Below are 19069 nucleotides of genomic sequence, written 5' to 3' on the forward strand. Positions count from 1 at the left end.
ACCCCCCCCGCTACTTAATTATACCAACTCTGAGATTGCGTTACAGTGTAGGAAACAAAACTCTTCCATTTCCGCACTTTATTTCACTGAAGTGCGATCTTGGAGTTGGTATATTTAAGTAGTGGGGGGGGGGTGCTTGCCCCCCTGCATATTTTTTGTTTGTTTGTTTTAGGTTTAACATGTTTTTGTTTTCACAGTCAAAGTATTACAGTTCAATCATTAAAGTTCGAACTTGTAATACTTCGACAATGTGATATAGACCGTTAAACTGACAAACCTAGGATTTTTCTGCTTCTGACCTATAGCTATATTCTATGTAATTAATACAGATCACAGAGCCATCATCTTTAACCTAAGAAAAACAATGTTAACCCACCAGAGGTAATTTTAGCAAAAGCATATGTTCTTAGGCTTGGTGAATAAGTTGGAGCAGGCACGAAAGAGCTCTGTAGTATTATTAATTTCTACATTCATGAATATGAACCAATAAGAAGCAAATATACAGATATAGTCAATACAAAACCCTTATTAAAATCACAGACGTAGAAAAATACACAGCACAAAAAAGAGGTGCTATTTGATTTCAGAATTTGCACGAGTCATAAAAATAATGTAGATTAAATATAACATGAAAGTATTTGATATTATTTTAGCTCTCTTAACTTAGATTGATCTCACAGGTTAAAAGCAATAATAAGGTACTCTATAATAACTTCAGAAAACGGAGGGGAAAATTGTGACTGTATCATATTGCCAATAACCAATGATATGATCACAGGACACTGATATATTTTTTGAAGAACAATTGTGTGAGAATTTCACATAAAGACATATATAGAATTGCAATGGAGACAATGAGAGAGACATGCCTTAAATAACTAAACATCTGATAATTGTTAAAAATTTTAGTCCCATGGGACCCGATACCATGCTTGGTGGTTTGTTACCAAGAAAAATCTAACAACCCTCCTCCAGTCACGTGAACCAAATGTTAGCATTTGGACAAATCTCTGACCTATGCCAACTGGTTGTAATGGTATTTGCTCACAAATGGGAGAAGGTGTCTCATATTAGAACTAATTTCATACCTGCTAACCTGTGCAATATTCTATCTAAAGTCATGGAAAGAGTGGTAATAGTGGTATTTCAAAACAGTACAGTTAATGGTAGGACTGTATGGAACTCTCCATTTTTTATTTATTTATTTTTTCTTTAAGAGGCGATCTAGCTTTTTGAATCCTAATGCATTGTTTGAAGAGGTAACAGCTGCATAATTTGTCAAAAATATCTTTATTGCAAAATTTGGATTCAGGTTGACACTGAAGGTAATTTCTGTGAGTCTCAAACCTCTGAAATGGTATAGACAAAAAAAAAACATATTCATCAAACTTAAAACAAAGCTTTTTTTTAATTTTTTTTCTTTTGATGACAAGGCCTTTGTAACCCCCACATGGGAAAACACTCCTCAAGCCCCTAGCATATATATATATATATATATATATATATATATATATATATATATATATATATATATATATATATGTCCATTATATGTTGCAAGTAATTGCTATGTAAATTGTTATTCACTATGTAATCCAATGTATATACTGTCTGTTTATTTTAACTGTGGAGCTTTTCTCCCCGGGCCTCCGCTGAAAATGGAACTACATCCAGTCGGACACTCCCGGTCAACAAATTTAAATAAATAAAATAAATATATATCCTAACTCACTGGTCAAACAACCATGGAGAAAGGGCAACATTGGTTTCGCTGAATGTATATTTTCAGAAAACTGTATCAGAGTTTTGTGACATGTAGAAACAGTTGTCACTTTCCTAAAAAACATCATAATGCCATGAACAAGAAATAGAAAGCATAGTGAACCTGTATGAATATTGCAGAAAACTATTCATATTATTTATCTTCTGAAATGTTTGTGCAAATCAATTAAGACTGAAACATTTCCACAAACATAATAGTAGGTTCACATGCACCAATGATTCAAAAACTATAGAACAAATATGAAATCAATCTTTTATGGAGTAAATTCCACAAATGAGTAAGCAAAAACCAGCATAAAATATTGTGATATTATTTTCAAATCTGGAATGGGAATGTTAATCATAAACTGATGATACTGCTTATCATGAACTTGGTGAGGCTATTAATAGTATTCCACAAAAAGGAATGACTGATATATTGCAAGCATTAAAGGTCATGTGCAAACTGAGAAAATCAAAGCGGCCTGTCTGTTCTCAAAATGCATTTCCTGTTTACCTTGGCTGTCTTTCTGTCACTAAATTTGCATTCTCACTTTTCTTTTTAAGAAGGATCTCTTCCAAAAAATGTCTTCCGTATCCTTAACATGCTCTGCCCAAGTTGATAACTCAAGAAGGTTCTGCTTCCTTGCTTCTGTGCTGACATCACATCAGGGTCATCAGAGTCCATTACCTAGTCAGCAAGAGGGAGAAACATGCACAGAGAGAGAGTATTGTCAGACTGGGGCAGTTATACTTGTATATTTTTTTTGTCTAATTTTCAATTTAAAGGTTAGAAAGACATTGTTGGTTATTCCAGTCTTCAAACTTCCATGCATTCCACATTCCTTTTATGTGAAAATAAATGTGAAGGTTGCTTCTGTTTCTCTGTTACACAAGCACATGACATGCAGCAAAATAATCCATAACTCTTAATTGTCTCTGATTTTGCTTAATATCACTGAATCTTACATTTCATCTGTCCACAAATTTGCAGAATGCCCTTGATTTTGCTTCACACTTTTACACATTCCATACTTTGCAAAACTTTCAATTTTATAACAAATCACTAATGCTAGATACTAGAGTTTTATAGTTTACAGTATATTTTGCTGATGCAAAACCTGTTCCATTAATAGATGGACATACTGCACTCCAGTTATGTGCAACATTAACTTGATATTCACATACTTACAAAACATGAGAGGAAAGGGACCTAACTTACTAGTATAGAATTTGCAGGGCAAATCCATCTTTGCATCAAAGTGTCATCAAAGTGCCAAGCATGATGACTAAGTACTGCCCTCTTAAGTGCAAGGACCACCAAAGTTTGTGAGCAGGAAGTAACTGTAAAATGAAATAGAATATCCAGCAAATTGCATTTGAGAGAGGGAAATTATCCTGTCAGCATACAAGAAAAAGAAAGACTGCAGGTAAATACAAAAATGCTTGCACATGATCTTCAAGCATCAATCCTGAGTAATTTAACTTATATAACATTAGTCATACAACAGAAAACAATGCAGGAATGTGTGTGCGAGTCATTTTTCCTGTCTTAGCAGTGCTTCACAGGGCTCTAAACTAGGGCACTTTTTTGGAATATACTTATCAGGTGCAGGGATGAGATGCAGATAACCAAATATGGTGGTGACTACAAATTACATAACATAATTTCTTCAGTTTAAATTTATAAGATTTTCAAACAGGATCTTCAAAAGCAATACACCTGTTACAGTAAAAAATTCTTCAGTTTTAATATCAGTAAACTAATATGGTTAGACTCAGAAAAGTAGCTAATTATAATTATAAAATTAATGGTCCAGTGATAAAAATGACAACAATTTTAAACAGTTGGAGGCACTGGTTGATAAATGATATAAACTTTGGTAAATGTGTATCTACCAAAGTCAGAAAAGCATAGTCTGTAGCTTACCTAGAAGGACATGTCTAGTTACTCCAGAAAACTCTTGTATCTCTTTATACTTCACTGATCCGACCCATTGTTGTAAATATTGCGTTTTGTAGTTTTCAAACAAGTCACAGAAAAAAAAGCTTGAAAAGATTAAATGATTCCATGCACGACAAACTGTAAGACTAGAAAATATGAATTATTTCGAAAGGCTTCAAGAATTGTTATTATATTCTGTTTTTATAGATTCATAAGTGTATAATATTCTAAGGCTGCTGAGTTTCATGACCATTCTCACCTTGCTAGTACCCTCCCTCACCACTAGGGAGGGTGGCCTAATGGTTAAGGTGTTTTCCTTACAAACACAAGGTACAGGGTTTGAATCTCACAGGGGATAATTGGCTAGGCTTAAAATGGCTCGCAAGGGCAGTTAGCCTAGTACTAACCTATGAACCTATGAACCTATGAATACATCTTTTCTCCAAAAGGGCCATACGGCTCAACCATGGAGTAGATTTGTGGATAACCATCCAGTCATTTTGTTTATTTTTTAAAGGAAGATAGTTAGTCACACTGTTTAACATGTGGGGGATCTTTAAGATTTAGAAGGTGTTGGATTCCAAAATGGTGGACAACCTGTAAGCACACTGACAGTGCAGCTCCTGCATTCCTATACTATAATCTGGCTTCAAACCAGCGCATCGCTTGGGAAAAGTATACCAAACATCAATTAATTAAAGCAGAACTACGAGTACTTACTTGTTTCATCTTTATTTTTCAAACATTCGCTCATTCTGAAGCAAAAATAATTACTTGTTGGAAACAGAGCCCTGAACCGCATGGTATGGATTCTTCAAGACCAACAGGCCTAAATAAGAGGAAAGTAAGAAGAAAAACAACTTTCATAAGAAGACTTATTTAAAATTTTGCACTACTACTAGAAATCTAACTATACAAGATTAATGGAGACTCAGCCAGATTGGATGGAAACTGTAATCACAAAAAAACTGTCTGCAATTACTATTCCTGAGAAAGAAACCACGTCTAAAAGGCAAAAAATTAACAAGCAACAACAAGAAGCTGGTAAAATGTGTCAAAGATTAAAACAGGAACAACTTTTAACACTGGAAGATCTGAAAACTGCTTTACAACCTTTACAAACAGACGTGCAGGGTTTCTCTCATAAGTTAACTATATTTGGCTCAACTCTGGTCCAAATTGTGCTTAGGCTAGAACAAAATGAAGCTAAAGTTATAGACAATGAGTTAAAAATAAATGAAATGCAACAAAAAGCACAAACCAATGACACCATAATTAAAGAATTACAGCAAAAAATGCTAGACTTGGAAGCTAGAAGCCAGAGAAATAATTTTATCATAAGAGGTATTCCAGAGAGCTTTGATAATCCACAACTTATTCCAATAATAAAAGAAATACTAAGCTCTCTTCTGACTAATAAAGATCTTCTGGATGAGATAGTGATTGAAAGCGCCCACAGAGCTATAAAGCGTACACAAACAAGTGATCTTCCAAGACAAATCTACATCAGACTGCTTAATTCAGCACATGTTCAACAGATACTATCAGCTTATAAAGTTAAAAAGAATGTTACATGGAGAGCACATAAAATTACAATTACTCAAGATCTTCCTTTAGAAATTAAACAAAATCAACAGAAACTCAGTAAATACTGCACTTACCTCATTGAAAATAAGATTTGTTTCCAAATGAAATACCCTGCAACTTTAACATTTTATTACAAAGAAGAAAAAATATCCCTGGAAACACCTGACCAGGCAAAATCCACCTTTCTGCATCTCTTCAAAGTAAATCCTGCCTGAGACAACTCTTTTCATATCTTTTGATCCAAAAACAACATTTGGGAGGCTAAACAAGTGCTACAGCTCCAAAGAACTACAGGACAGAAGACTATACCACTCTTATGGGAAACGTCAAGCAAAAGGATGTGGAATGTGTTCTAAATAACTCTGCTTACCTGCCTGTAAAGAAAATGTTTTTGCTACACTGTAATACTTAAGGTACTGTCTTTTAATAACTGCCTTCTACATTTAAAAGCTGGAAAGCTACCTAACACTGACTGCATAGAGAAATTATTTTAAAGTGCATTTGCAGCTTACAAAAAAGGAGTGTTAAACTACATTTAAAAATAATGGGATATAACCTTTGATATAATAGTTTAAGTAGTGTAAATACTAGACATTAGTAGTTTCAGTTAAAATGTATAAACATTATTCTACTGGCATAATCATTGAGTTTCTTTTAAGTGTGTCTATGAGCAAGGTACAAAAACATTTCTCCTTTTTTTTTTCTCCCTGTTTGTCCAGTAGATGGCATTGGTTAATTAATAATATAAGAGTTCACAATGCTGTGCTTGTATGGCTTTTGCCAGTGCAGTGTTAACTGAAGTTTCCAATACATTTTAAAGAATCACAGTTAGTTGCTGTTAGCAAGAATAAGGCAAATGTTGTTGAATTTTAAAGTGCTGCCTTCTTTAAATGTTTAAAATGTATAATCATTATTCTACTGGCATAACCATTGAGTTACTTTTAAATGTGTCTATGAGCAAGGTACAAAAACATTTTTCTCTTTTTTTCTCCTGTTTGTCCAGTAGATGGCACTGGTTAATTAATAATATATGCGTTCACAATGATGTGCTTGTATGACTTGTACCAGTGCAGTGTTAACTGAAGTTTCCAATACATTTTAAAGAACCACAGTTAGTTGCTGTTAGCAAGAGTAATGCAAATGTTGTTGAATTTTAAAGTGTGTCTTCTTTAAATGTTCATATATTGTACTTGTTTTTTGAAAATATTGTTTTGTAAACTCTTTAATAACTCTTGAAATGTTAAGAATTATAATATGTTGCTATTACTACAAAACTTTTTATAAAAGCTACTTTTCTCTTTCTCTCTATATAATATCTAAGGGTACAATTAACATACTATTTTAAGAAGTCTGAAAATGAATATGCAGTACATAAATCACAGGAGCGGGATGGGCACAGTCTGTTAGCTGATGACTGTTCGCATTTGGAACAGTATGGGTATTATTGACATCCCTCTGATAAATATTTACTCCTTGTTGCTAAAAATAATAGTCTCTTTTAGTTTCTTAACTCATGCACATTTACTAATACAGAGGGATGGGTGGTTAGGCACCTATTTAGAGTTTAGGAGTATGGAAGTCACAACATTTATTCTTAAGATGAATACACTAACAGACAAAGTTTATAATTGTATTTTTGAGTATCAGCTAATGAGAAACTTCAACAATATTAATAAAAAATGATAACCATAGACTCTTGGAATGTTAAAGGGATGGTAGATAAAAAGAAAAGAAATGTAATCATGAACCTCACATACCAAACTAAGGCTGATATAACTTTCTTGCAAGAAACTCACTTAGATGACCAACTTTGGGTTAGGGAAAGGAAAAGGAAATGGGTAAAACAATAGTTGCTACAAATTATAGTTCTTTGTCCAGGGGAGTGGCCATTATAGTAAATAAATCCTTCCAAGGAGAGATTACTTCCTATGAAGCTGACTCAAAGGGAAGATGGGTATTATTTACTACTGAATATCATACTTTGAACAAACCATTACTCTTTCTTAAAATATATAGCCCCCTGCTCAAATCAACAGCTCTTCATTTATGAAATCTTTAATATATTAGCCAAATACCCAAATCATCTGTTTATTGTAGGTGGGGACTGGCATGCTTTACTAAATCTAGATAAGGATAGCTCACATAATAAAAGCAGACAGTCACAATCTACCACTACAGCACTTGAAGAATTACAAAATACATTTTAACTAGTTGACCCTTATGTTAAATTTCAATATGATAAAACAATATCAAGATTCGCTTTCTTTTCAGCCACTCATAAAACTTTGTCCAGGATAGATGCTTTTCTAATTTCCCTTGCTTTCCTTTCTAACAAATTAAATTATGCTGTATCACCTAGAACTCTTTCAGATCATTCCAAAATTAGACTTTTAATAAGCTTTCAAGCCCATAAACAAAATATTTCCTATCTCAATACCTGGACGTTAAATCCTAAAATTATACAAAATCAAGAAACAACACAAGAAATTCAGAATGTCCTAGCCCAACTCCAAAATGATTTTATATCCACTCAAATTCCATATGACATACAATGGGCGGCTACCAAGGTGGTCATCAGGGGTATTATTATTCAAAAATCTGCATGGCTCAAAAAAATATATAACAATCTTAAGAATGAACTAGAGTATCAAATAAACGCTGCTGAACTAGAACTTCAGGAAAAGTATTCTAAAGAACTTGAGGAAAAAATTATTGATTGGCAAAAACAATTACACAAACACTATTCTCCTTCTTAGAATTAAGGTCAATGTATCAATACTCAGAATGGGCTCAAACACCATCAAAATTCCTAGCTAGACTAATTAACATAAAAAGTGGACCTCCTAGGATCAAATAAATAAAATATGAAGGACAGGTGAAATAAAAAGACCGAGATATAGTGGACACTTTTGAAGATATTTATAAGAAATTATACAATATACCCTTATCACCATCTACAGACAGATTTGAGGATTTTATACATAATATACACTTTCCACAAATTACAGAAGATCAAAGGAAACTCTTAAAATCACTGTTACAATTAAAAGAGATAAAAGCTGCAATAAACAAACTAAAACTAGGTAAATCCCCTGGGCCTGATGGATACACATCTGATTTTTATAAGTTATTCATTTGACCTATCTCCAAAGTTTTATTAAAAGTTTTCAACTATATAATACAATATGGTATAACAAACAAATACTTAAATAACTCCAAGACAGTGTTGATTCCTAAACCGCATTCTGACCCAACAGATCCAGCAAATTATAGACCAATAGCCCTCATAAACACTGATCTTAAGATATTAGCCCATGTTATAGCAAATAGACAAGAATATACTCCCCTCTATTATTTCCCAACAACAAATGGGCTTTATGACAAACAGACAAACAAGTGACAATACCCTCCTCTTAGATACCATTGTAAGACTACTTAATAGTGATAAATGCCCCAGATACACCCTTACAATAGATGCAACCAAAGCTTTTGATAGAGTAAACTTACACTTTCTCTTTAATATAATGCCTTTATATGGTTTTCCTCAAGAATTCATTAAAATGATCCAGGTTCTATATCAGAAAGCTTCTACCACTATACAGGTAAACAAATTTATAACTAACCCTATACTCTTATCCAATGGTACAAGACAAGGATGTCCTCTTTCACCATACCTATTTAATCTTTATCTAGAACCCCTCCTTCTGTTTATTTCACAAAAAAAACTTTCAGCATATTCCCAGAATCCACAATACAAATCTTATATACGCAGCCTTTGCTGATGACTTAAATATATACTTCCAACTCCCCACTACTGACCTCCTAAAAATACTTAAAGCTATTGATGAGTTCTCAGTAGTTTCAAACTATAATTTAAATTTAAACAAGTCACACATATTTCCCCTCAATCCTATAGGTCATAAAGAATTGTACTTTCCCATGAGTGAGATCAAAATAAACTATCAGATAAAATATCTAGGAATACTATTTACTTCGGTCAAAGATATTGTAAACAATAACCTACTAAGTACATAGACTAGTATTCAAAACAATATTGATAGATGGAAGAACATCAATATGTCTCTACTGTCAAAAGCTAGTGTTGTCAAGATGAATTTTCTATCAAGAATACTCTTTCAATTAAATGCTACTTTTTCAAATATTCCCCAAAACTTCTTGCTTGCCATAGAAAAAGTTATATCAAGATTCTTATGGTATCCCAAATCTACCAGAATTAAATATGGAAAACTTGTACTCGCCAAAGATAAGGGGAGATTGGGGTTGCCTGATTTTAAGCTTTACTATAGTATAATTACTGTCTACAGACTAATAAAAATAATAAACTATGACTCGTATATAAATACTTGGACACCCCAATGGACCAAAATCTGGTATGAACAGTTGAAATCCCTTGGCTATAATATCAAATCCCTACCATTCTTGAATTTAAACCAGACTAGCATATACACAAAGAATCTACACCCACTAATTAAAAACATGATTCTTACAACACAGAAATTATTTAAATCATTGCAATTAGCTGATGCTTTTGCCCTTATACAACCGTTACACCTAAATACTAATCTACTAATAAATAATAAACCCGTAAATCTAACAAACTACCCCCTGACAAAAGACTACACAATATGGGATATATACCAATGGAAAGACTCTAACATGGGGCAAATGAGACTTGAACTCAAACTTCCTAAGGAATATAGTATTATCCTTAACCAACATCACCTTCTTATAAATGCTAAATTCTCACAAATACACACTGACTTACACAACATAAATTTAGTTAAATTTTTAGTTGAAAAATCGATTAAAGGGAAAACAATTTCTAGGACTTATAAAATTGTAATGAGCACAAAACATCAGAATTCTTTATTATTTTCAAACTATTGGCAAATGAAAAATCAATTACTGACTGAAGAAAATAAGAAACTAGCCATTGAAAATACAATCAAATTAATTTATTTCAAGAAGCTGTTATATACACAAATTATGGTAAATAACAATCTATATTATACTTTATCTAAATTAAATAAATTCAATCCTAACTTTTCACCTATATGTTCCCATTGTCTGGATCAAACAGCTGATATTTTGCATGTCATGTGGAACTGTACTAAGATACACAACTTATGGTGTTCCTTAAGAGTATGATTAGAGAAGATGGGATATGAAAAATCAACCCTTACATGGGAGACAGCTATATTGCACATTGACATCAATCAACTTCCAAAAATATTAAAACATGTCTTTATTACGATGTGTGCCCTTATTAAATTCTTTATTACAAAGAATTGGAATGTCATGTCACCAATTACATTGGAAAATTTTAGCAGTCTTGCTATCAAATATATCTCATCTCACAAATTAGTTTATTCAAAAACAAAAAACAAACACTATTACCAAAAATATTGGGGTTACTTACTAGATATCATTCTTGACAAATAAAATTCACTCACAAATTGACATGGAAAGCTAACCTTTTAATAAGAAATGAATGTAGTATAACCAGTTTTCTTGCATCTTCCCCTTTCTCTTAGTATATGTGTATCTAGATATTTTCCCTAACCATACAATAAATGGTTGAATTTCTATCTTTACTTTCTATATAGACTATCCCCATTCCACTATCCCTTATGAGACCAAATGAACATAAGAATTCTCATACTCTACTTGACGATGTAGTAACTTCTAGTGTATATATTGTGTGTGTGTATGTATATATATATATATATATATATATATATATATATATATATATATATATATATATATGTATTTGTATTGTTTATTTCTGTTTTTGAGTTATTGTTTTGTTGTTATTATTTGGAAAAAAAGAAAACTGAAATAAAGAGATTTTGGAAAAAAAAAAAGATTTAGAAGGTATTGGGTTATAAACCTGTCCCTTCACCATGTTTTATTTATCTATTGGTAATGATTTAAGTCCCTGTTTCTAGTATCGCCAGATATATTGGACTTGTGAAAAAAGAGGGGATCTAGGACAATTGGGTCTCAGTGCAGTTCAGGTGTCTTTAAGACACTGAATAAAGGGATAGTTTCCAGCCTCTCTTAGCAACTTAGGGATTTTAGGCCAGTGATCTTTTTGGTTATTAAACTTTTGGGTTTTTGAGATATACCCAAAAGGAAGTGTTGTACTTGATAATTTGCCTGATCGATGCTGAGTATATGAGTATAAAGACCTCTTTAGAGCTTGATGATATTCCATTGGCTATTAGCTGGGCTAAATAGAACAATTTTCTGACAACTGTTGTTACATGATGGTCAAAAAAGAGGGAGCTATTAACCCAAGTACTAAGGTCCCTAACTGCACTTTAATTTTGTAGAGATGTGTTGAGTAGACAGTATGGTGAGAGAAGGGATTGTCTGCCAAAGTGATGATACTACACTTTTTAACATTTAGTTTAAAAACATTTTTAGCACACAGAGTCTACTAATGTAAGTTCATTTTGGAAGGTTTAGATGTTACAAGGTGAATTTAACATTATCCCTCAGTTTGCAGTCATCTGAAAAGTTTGTTAACAAGAGGTCTTGGTCTCTGCTTGGAGAAATGAGAAGTAAATACCAAAAAGGAGAGGTTCCAGCACTGAGTCCTGAGGGACACTACTGGTCACTTTCATACTTTCTGATGAACATGTTACAAGTTGCCTTCCAACCCATATAATCAAGAATATTCCTGCATCCCAATTTCTAAGCATAAGAAGTATCTGTAGTGACCAAACTGACTAGTAGATACAAGCTTGTGATTTTAGAAAAGATTTTTGGCAAAGGGGTACAATACGAATCTTGTTCAGAAAACAATGATGCAAGTTTCTGAAAAAAATGTTCTAACTTGCTGATGGTTAAAGTATGGAAATGGGGTCTTCAGCTAGGTTACTACCTATGTTTGTTTTGATATATAGAAGTAATAATAATAAAGTAAGGAACATTATTAATAAATATTGGACAGTTTTGAAAGCTGACAAATATTTTGGCACTACTATTTCTGACTAATGTTCCTTTGCATACAGAAAAGGTAAGACAATAGTTAACCATCTGTCTTACTTTAAGGACCCCTATAGGTCAAAATGTATACAAATGTATTTAGCCACTAAAACTAAGGGTTATTTCCCATGTGACAGCTGTGCTATTTGTTCACAAATTTTCAAGACCAAATCTTTTGCTAGTAAAACTGCCCACAGAATTTCTGACATCATGGAACTTATTGCCTGCAGCACTATGAAAACTTCTATGCAGGGGAAACCTCAGGTCCTCTGAAATGATTGTGTTTGCATATAAGTAATCTCAAATAATACAGACAATGCATCACATTAGTTCAACATATGTTACAGCCTAACACTATGTTTAAGTTTATAGGGATTGATAGTTTGATGTCTGCTTCTTCTAATAAATCAGGCAAATGATGTATTTTGCATTCTAATGAGAAAAGATGGCTTCTTAAACTTGCAGCCACATAGTATGTTAACTTCAGTGAGTTATTATAAACAAAACAACAACAAATTCTGCGTTTTTATGTGTTAATTTGATTTTAAATGGTTTATATCTTGTAATGATATCATGGCTCCACTAGAGGCTGCCATTCTTTATTTTGAAGAGTGAATTGATAATATTATACTTTTCTGACTTTTTTCACATCCTATATGAAATGTTTTTACATACTGATATGTATACATATTTGTATTTAAAATGGTGGTTATTGGTGATTTTATTTGCAATATGCAGTTTGTTCTGATTTAATAAACAAACCGAATATGTAATATATTTCTTCTCCATTTCCTGTTTGGGTTCCTTTAAATATGCATTGGCTAGATAAAATGTCTGCACTGAAGAAGTTCCTCCTACATGGAATGGAACCTGGTTTGCTTGCTGGTTTCACATTAAATATTTTCTGTCTGACATCTGGTGCTGCATTCTTTTCTTTACACACACACACACACACACACACACACACACACACACACACACACACACACACTTTACAAATGTATCTTTTTTTTTAAAGCTTCCTGCAGTTTATATATAGAGAGAGATAAACAGAATATATATATATATATATATATATATATATATATATATATATATATATATATATATATAGGGTACTTGCGTATTATCGCAACCAGATTTCAGCAATGCCATAATTCGGTATGTGTGTGTGCAGAAACAGGTTGCTTCGGCTAAGAAGGGGTCTGTAAGGAAAAAAACATTCCACTGTCACTGCGGGTATGAGCCACTAAGAGGAGATAGGATGCGGATTTGTACCTCTTTGCTCCTATAACTCCACAGTGAAGCTCCGCTTTGCAGTACCTGCATTACAAAGGACGATGTCAGCTACTGGAAAAGCGAATCATCAAATACACTCCGCGATGTTAGGAGACTGTAAATCTCTCAAGATCAGGGATTGATGCCTTTCTTAGGTTAGGCAAACTGCTGATGAATGCTTTCACTTCAGGTGGTAACAAAGTGTCGCCATTTGTGAAGCACTGGACATAGTCTAGAAATAAAGACTGAAACTCAAAATCAGCTCTTTATTACAGGTACTAAGTGCACTTCCAAATACGTGTTACTGCTGGACAGTGCTCTTCTTCTTGTACTTTGTGGATGGTAGCAGCTTTTTCATTTTCACCTGAATATATCTTTCTAAACTGCCTCCCCCTCCCAAAAAAAGGGACCAAAACCATCACTACTGTGTGTGTTTGTCTTCTCTGAAGGATTCCTTCCAGGCACACAAAAGAAATCCGTTCGTCAGAATGACAGCAGGCATGACATTTCAAGCATTACATTGTTTGACTGAAATTTCAAAACTTTGAAACCCATATGGCCAAGACCATATGATTGAAGTTTAGAAATTTCAAAAATACAACCAAAGCACAAAACCTAAACAAAGAACTTCACCTCTATGTGTTTGCAGGGGGGGGGGGGCAAGCCCCCCTGCCCCCCCCACCCCCCTGCTACTTAAATATACCAACTCTGAAATCTCACTACAGTGAGGAAAATGGTAAATTTCTCTTTCCGCTCTGTACGGCAATCTGAATTCAAAGTGTTCAAAGTTTCAAAATATCATATGGTCACGGCCATATGGGTTTCAAAGTTTTGAAACTTTGATCAGACAAGGTAGACCCATATATATATATATATATATATATATATATATATATATATATATATATATATATATATATGTACACACACACACGGATTCACTTGAGAATCTCGAAAAACTGAAATACCGAATTTCAGTTTTCCAAAATTCAAAACCCAAAACCTTACAAGCCCGAAACACCACAAGCACAAAACTATCCTGGACATAAACTACAAACACAACACACACAAACAGGAGAGGTCCACATTCTCTCCCCACAATCAAACATACAATCCTAAAATGCAACTAAGTAGGGGGGCAAGTCCCCCTGCACCCCACACCCCCCCTACTTATATATTCTAACTCTGAGACTGCACAATCAGACACACAAAGGTAACTCACACCCCCTTGCACACACAAATCACAACCAAAACACACACTAACATACACTACAGCCCATAACCTACACACTCATACAGACTTTCCTGAACTTACATCCATTCATACACCGCAATACCAGAAGCTCTGAACTTCGGGATTTCAAATTTCGCCCTTCTGGTGTTTTGCGATTTCAAGCTTTCGGGCTTAGAATTTTGGCAGTTCAGTTTTTCGAGATTCTAAATTGAACTCACACACACACACACACACACACACACACACATATATATATATATATATATATATATATATATACATATACATATTTTGTACCTATTCATTTCTCATCATTTTAAACTTTATTTATTTTCATAAAACTACTTGTCAGTTCTCCTTAAAAAGTTAATGATATTGTACCTTGTAAATTACACTGTTTATACCTTTCCTGATTAATGGCTTGTTCTGGCAGACCTGTTTATAATTTAAAACATTTGTTAAAGTAAAAAAAAACGGCTAGTAACTTTACAAATTCAAAAAATAACCCTTGTAGACTTCATTCAGAATACTTTGTTGTGACCTGTCATGATTAATTGCTTGCATCCGTTGTTTGAGCTAAAAGCAGGTGGTAATGGGAAAATAAGCAGCTAATAACTTTACAAATGCAAACAATATCTATTATTCTTCACTCTTTTCATCATTTTTTCTTCCTATTTGCTTAAAAATTCCCTTTCCATAGCTTAAACATGTGACTCTAGTCATGCCTTAGGTCATTTAAGCAATTAACTTTGGAAAAATGGAAAACATTTCAAAGGCAAAGTCTCTGTGGACTTTGTTATTATCAGAAGAATGAGAAACTGATCCGCCTTCAGCTTGCTGGTGCACTGTTTGTTGGCTCTTTGCTTTATTTCCTACTTAGCCTATTCTGCATTCAAAAATGTATTTGATCCACCTGGAAGAATATTCTTTGGATTGCTAGTTATAGCAACTTGATATCCCCTGATTGTTGGGATAAATGCTGAGTCTACACTGAATAATCATTTTCCACAAACACTCTAATTATCCTAATGTTTAATATTTCTCCTTTCTGCCACAGTTTTGTCTGAAACAACTCTTTCTGTTGATCTGATCGCTTCTTTACCAACAGAAGTCTTGGCTGCTTTCTCATTGCCACATTTGGAGCATATACATAATGTATCCTCTCTATTAATCAAATCCTGCCTAGTTACTTGTTTGTACCTTCATAAAATTAATCTAGTCTATTCCTTCCAGTTTATCTGTTATATAAGAAAATCGCAGTGCATCTCAATATCTACTTAAAGATTCTTCTATTTTTCTCCACCTTTTTATTTGACTATATATATTCCTTTTAATCGCTCATTTTATTTTAAACACTTCTGAGTAGATTTAATTCATTTTGTCCTCTAAATTACTGGAAACTATCTCCTGTACTAAAGCTAAAAGATGCTTTTTGCTGAGCAGCTACGAGGTCCTTTCCAGGCACAGAGTTGTTTTTCTCTTAAAGTCTCATTTTTTTTTCTTTTCCAGCACCCAGGTAGTATAATTATTAGACAGTAACTGAACTTTACCCAAATTGATAACTTTTATTTCCTTATTTATTACATTTGTTGGCCATGATGGCCCAACTGGGTAGACAAGCTGCCCCTTTCAGCAGTGGCCCATGGAGAAAAGTTCCACAATAAAATGAGTAAATATATTCTAGATAATAAACATAAATAAATTTTAAGTAAATATAAGTTAGTCATAGTTTGATAAATATTTTTTGTACTTGATATGGTAATAGTACACAGCAGAATAAAAAATGTCATACAATGTTACATTTGAGGGCAAGAAAATGAAAACAGATCATTTATGATTGACATATAATGCAATTTGCTACAAAGTTTTATGTTTATGGCCCAAAAATTTTTGTTAATTGCAAGGTTCACAGTAAGGACACAAAGAGCAGTACACCAGATTGTGGCTATACCGGGGATATGAGAGACATTTAGTGAATAGAGAAGCTCGGGAGAGGTGTAAGAGCATAGCCAAGTACTTTTATGTGATATTTTAAGTCTAGTTCGAAAAACTTATTTTCTAATATTCTAAGAGAGAGAGAGAGAGAGGTAAGGAATTCCAGGTTTTAGAGTGAGGAGGAGTATAGCAAGTCTCTAGCAACATTGTTTGATTTAGTTACAGCTAGCAACATTTTGTCAGAAGAGTGTAGGGATTGTAGAGCTGGGGAATATTTCATAGAGTTAGGCATTTTCCTAGGTCAAATATGAGCTTACATGTTGTGACAACCTGTGAGCAGGATATATAGTGCCTTATTTCCAGCCACTGAAGTTAATTTAGTGTGAGACAATGATGTGCCCAATTATGATGGTTGGCAGCAAGTTTTGAAATTTTATTATAGCACTGGTTAAGTAAGGAGAGTTAGTTCAGTTGTAAAATGGTGAAAATGGGGGCTGTGTATCAGGGGATAGCTATAAGGTGAGATGAGGCAATGCTGATCCTAGTCTGCTCTGTTAGGTAGGGTTTGGCTCTATACAGGGCTCCCAATGTTTGATGAATTTTTTTTATAGCCCATTTTATGTGGCAGTCAAACTTTAGGTTTTCACCAGTGATAACCCCTGGTAGTCTGTCATGGGTTATAATTTCTATCTTGGTATTGTTTGATGATAGAACTGAGAAGGACTTTTTTTGGTCAGACAGTTGCTTATGGATGAATAAATTAAGTTTGGATTTTTTTGTGTGATTCAGAAGGAAACGTGAGTCAGTTAGCCAAATCCCAATCTGTGAGAGATCATCTTTAGCGTATTGCTATACTTTAACGATGTCTTTGGCAGGGCAGTCATCTGCATATTGGATGACTGTTGCTTGTTTGGTTACTAAATGCAAGCCATTAATGAATATATAAAAAAGTAGTGGACCTAATATAGAGATGTGAGGGACTCCCACAGTTACTATGAGAAAAGAAGAGATACTTTATAGCTTGTTGTCTGTTTGAAAGGTAGCTGTTAAACCAAGATAGTGAGAGATTGTTAAAGCCTAGAGAAAACATCTTGTGAAGAAGTTTTTGGTGTAACACCATGTCAAAGACTTTGGACAGATCAAGGAATATGGAAAAGACAAGGTTATTATTGACCCTGGTTTGATTTATTGCAGCAAAAAAGCTTAATAGTGCAGTGGTGGTGCTGTGATATGAATGGAAACCGTGCTGCTTAGGGGAAAAGTAGTGAGATTTCAGTAATGAAGGTAAGAACTTGGTATGATATAAACTTTTCAACAGAGGAGATATGATAGCTATGGCCCTGTAATTGGACAGGTTCATATGTAGGTACTAGGCTATCAGCTCAAGCGCCTAAGTAAGCCTAGCCAACAAGGTTCCCTGGCTTACGCCACCCAAGAAAGTTAATTTCCTGTGCTCCTGTCAAGCAGAGCCACAGAAGTGATCCCCAGGGTGTATTTCCTATTACTCATCCACTCATCAAGATTTTTCATGAAGAGTGCTAATGAGGAACTTTGCTTGACATAGGTGGGTAGCTTGTTCCAGAGTATAGGAAGTCTCTGGGACAGGAATCTATCCCTCCAGCATGACCTGTTTATTGTGGTGACAAGGTTTAGGTCCCTAGAGCGTGTATCTCGGAGGGATTGGTATTTCTTTAGGTGCAGCATGTCCAACAACTCTGGGTTTAACATAGCTTTATATGTTAGGCAGACATCTCCTCGGAGTAGGCAATATGCTACAGAGTAAAGCTGGAGTTTTTTGAGACTGTCAGTGTACGACATCTGTTTGAGGCCAGTAATCCTCTTTGTGAGGTACTTCTGTGGCCTTTACAGCTGCTGCAGATGTCTTGTGAGGTACATTCCAAAAGGGGCGTTGTACTCTGTAATGGGTCTAATGAGTACTGAGTGGAGGGGAACAATGACCTCTTTTTTCATGGATGAGAACCCTTTTGTGATGAGGTGTGCCACATAGAAGGATTTCCTGACTACTATGGTGATGTGATTATCAAAGGAGAGACTACTGTCCACCTGGGTCCCAAGGTCTCTTATCACACATTCAGCATTAAGTAGACTACCGTTTATGTGGTAGTTCATGGGAACAGAGTTTTTACCAAAGGGGATGACAATGCACTTTTTGTCATTGAGCTTGAAGCCATGCCTCTGACACCAGGCATCTGTCTCAGTGATGCCCTTCTGTAGGATGTCCACATCATTTGGGGACTCGACTATAGCTCCTAGTTTGCAGTCATCTGTGAACTTTGTTAGCCAGAGGCCTT

General features: G+C 34.2%; 1 protein-coding gene and 1 long non-coding RNA gene across 2 annotated transcripts in view; one reads left to right on the forward strand and one right to left on the reverse strand.

The window, feature by feature from the left end:
- Positions 1–4045, reverse strand: part of LOC122815529 — a 59369-nt gene extending 55324 nt beyond the window's left edge. The window contains exons 1-2 of the long non-coding RNA XR_006366962.1: positions 2984–4045; positions 2279–2452 (exon numbers count right to left, since the gene is read on the reverse strand). This is a non-coding gene — a long non-coding RNA (uncharacterized LOC122815529). The remainder of the gene's footprint in view (positions 1–2278; positions 2453–2983) is intronic.
- Positions 1–19069, forward strand: part of FBLN1 (fibulin 1) — a gene marked incomplete in the record, with an annotated part of 2573942 nt that overhangs the window by 670766 nt on the left and 1884107 nt on the right.

Source organism: Protopterus annectens, chromosome 11.part0, assembly GCF_019279795.1.
Source record: "Protopterus annectens isolate FY-2018-M chromosome 11.part0, PAN1.0, whole genome shotgun sequence".
Taxonomy (NCBI): Eukaryota; Metazoa; Chordata; order Ceratodontiformes; family Protopteridae; genus Protopterus; species Protopterus annectens.